The sequence below is a fragment of the Scyliorhinus torazame genome, chromosome 18 (genome assembly GCF_047496885.1).
Source record: "Scyliorhinus torazame isolate Kashiwa2021f chromosome 18, sScyTor2.1, whole genome shotgun sequence".
Classification (NCBI taxonomy): Eukaryota; Metazoa; Chordata; class Chondrichthyes; order Carcharhiniformes; family Scyliorhinidae; genus Scyliorhinus; species Scyliorhinus torazame.
The window spans coordinates 49,879,865-49,882,679 of record NC_092724.1 but is presented as its reverse complement, the minus strand read 5'-3'; positions in this window follow the sequence as shown (position 1 = coordinate 49,882,679).

Sequence of the window (2,815 nt, the reverse complement as noted above, 5' to 3'; positions counted from 1 at the left end):
TCTGTGGATCGATAATTGATGTATACCTTTCAGTCAAGCAAAGGAAGTAGAGGACTCAAAGTCTCAAACAGCTTGCCTACTGGAACACTGTGTTCTCAAGTTTTGTATTTGGGAAGGGAGGATCAGACCTTTTGGCGCCCAGCAGACTGGAAGGAATCGTTTCAATTTGTTAACTGGCAACCAATGGGTTGGCCAGGGTCAGCGTCTGCCTGACAACAGTCAGCAATTGGTTCCTGCTGTTTTTTTTAGAGAGAACCTGCCAGAGCCTCTAGACCCTCGAAGGAAGAGGAGGTGTGTTTTTTCCCACTCTGTTGACGGTTGCCTATTGTCTCTGTGAGTCTGCTGTTAAGATCATTACAAGCGTTAAGATCATTACAAGCAGGCGGGAAGAAAATTTGCAACTGCAGCCCTAACCTAAAAAAAGAAACAAACTGGAAGACCTCCATGCATCAAAGATCCTTATCCTTTTATTTTATTATTATTTCTCATCCCTTTCCACCACTCTTTCCCTTCTGTGTTCAGTGTGTGGGTGTAGAGAGTGGGGAGAGGTAGAAGGGGGTTGGTTGGGAATCTGATAATAGATAGATAGTTGGATTTTTTGCCCATTTAATTATAATTACTATTTATTTTTTCCAATTAAGGGGCAGTTTACTTACAATCCACCTACGCTGCACATAATAATCTTTATTAGTGTCGCAAGTAGGCTTATATTAACATTGCAATGAAGTTACTGTGGAAATCACCTAATCGCCACACTCCGGTACCTGTTCGGGCACACAGGGAGAATTCAGAATGTCCAGTTCACCTAACAAGCACGTCTTTCGGGACTTGTGGGAGGAAACGGAGCACCCGAAGGAACCCCACACAGACACGGGGAGAACGTGCAGACTCCGCACAGACAGTGACCCAAGCCGGAATTGAACCCAAGTCCCTGGCGCTGTGAAGCAACAGTGCTACCTTTGTGTTTTGGGTTGAGACTCATGCAGACACGGGGAGAATGTGCAAACTCCACACGCACAGTGACCAAGGGCAGGGATTGAACCTGGGACCTCGGCGCCGTGAGGCAGCAGTGCTAACCACTGCTCCACCGTGCTGCCCGATAATTACTATGAATAATAAAAGGTTACTTGTGTTTAAATTTCACAAACCTGGTGACTGGTCAATTTAACTCAACCAAAGCCATGGGTATTAATACAAAATCAAATTTCACCTGTTCTGTGACTCCGGGTCAAGTGGAGCTGGAATTGACCGCACAACGGCACACCGGTGTCATGACAGATCTATATCAAGTCTCAGGTCATTAACATATATTAAAAAGAGGATTGATTCCCATACTTACCCCTGGGGAACACAACTGTATACTTACCCACTCTACTTTCTGTCCCTTCGCAAATTTTGTGTACACACTGCCATTGTCCCTGTTATCAGTGGGCTGTAATTTTGATTACAAGTCTGCTGTGTAGTATTTCGTCAAACGCCTTTGGAAAATCCATATATAAATCAGCCATACCATCTACGTCAACCCTCTCCTATATATCTCCTTGCCCTATATATCTCCTTGCCTAAAGATTCTTTTTGTCAAGCTGGTTTTCCCAGTGCAATTTGTTGGAAATCAGTGTAGCCAGCCCAAAATATCACAGAATTCTAAGTGCAAATTGCATTCAGTAAGAATCAAGTTTCCACAATCTTCTGTGCTTGTTTAAAAAGCATCTCACGGACTCCCAGTGGCGGCCATGGAGTGAGTAGTCATACATTTGGTGGCTCCCGCTCGAGGTGGATTTTTCCGATCCTTCCTTACCCTAATTGTGTGGTGTTTGATGGCAAAAGGTGCATGAGTGACCAGAAATCATAATCGGTGATCAGGCAGAGAATCCCTTTTGACACCAAAATCGGGGTGGCGCCCCCTCCAAAACCACATCATCGGTGACTACGCCGCACACCGCTGGGACGGCCTCAGGACGTCACCTGAAGGCCCTCCCCTGATACTCCGCCCCCGATGGGCTGACTTCCCGACATCGTGGGACACGCATGGTCTGAGTTTTCATCAACCTCGCGTGGTGGCTGCGGACTGTGTCCAGTCGGGGGGTGGGGGGGAGCCGTTCCACTGGCCGGGGGGGGGGGGGGGGGGGGAGGGAGCTTCGGCGGGGGGGTTGCAGGGGGGACACTATCTGGCAGGCCGGGTCCACGCTTAGCCAGCGCAATATTGTATGGCGCAACCGCTGCAGGTCGTCACCGTGCGCATGCGCAGCCGCAGACCCAGAAATTCTCTGGCCGTTTCTCTTGGGAACACCGGGGGTTTTACGTGGCGCAGCTGCTAGCCCCCCATCGGGCGGAGCATCAGTGTGGGGGCGCCACCAACTTTTTCATCATAAAACTAGACACTTCCTCCAGACATTGCCTCAAAAGCGGAGAATCCAGCCCACATCCTTCTTTATCGAGTCTCACAGGTGGGACTCTTTGGAGGCCAGGTTAGGAATAAATTTGCCGACAAAGTTGATCACCCCAAGTACGCATAAGATTTTTTTTTTTGACTGCGTCACAGTGCTTTAAAATGGCCACCCACACTGAGAGCACATTTCTTTTTTGACTGCGTCACAGTGCTTATGGCGCCTGCGTCTTCTTCGAGATTGGCGCTAACATTTTTTAAGCTGAGCCTACTGATCTGCTATGCAGCCAACTCACTAGCCTGGGAGATTTTGAAAGCATTTTCTAATGTGCGGTTGTCTTCCCGCAACAATCTCTCACGGAGTCTATCATTTGATGTGCCAAAGACTATTTGGTCATGGATCATCGTTGACTGCAGATGATCAAAATT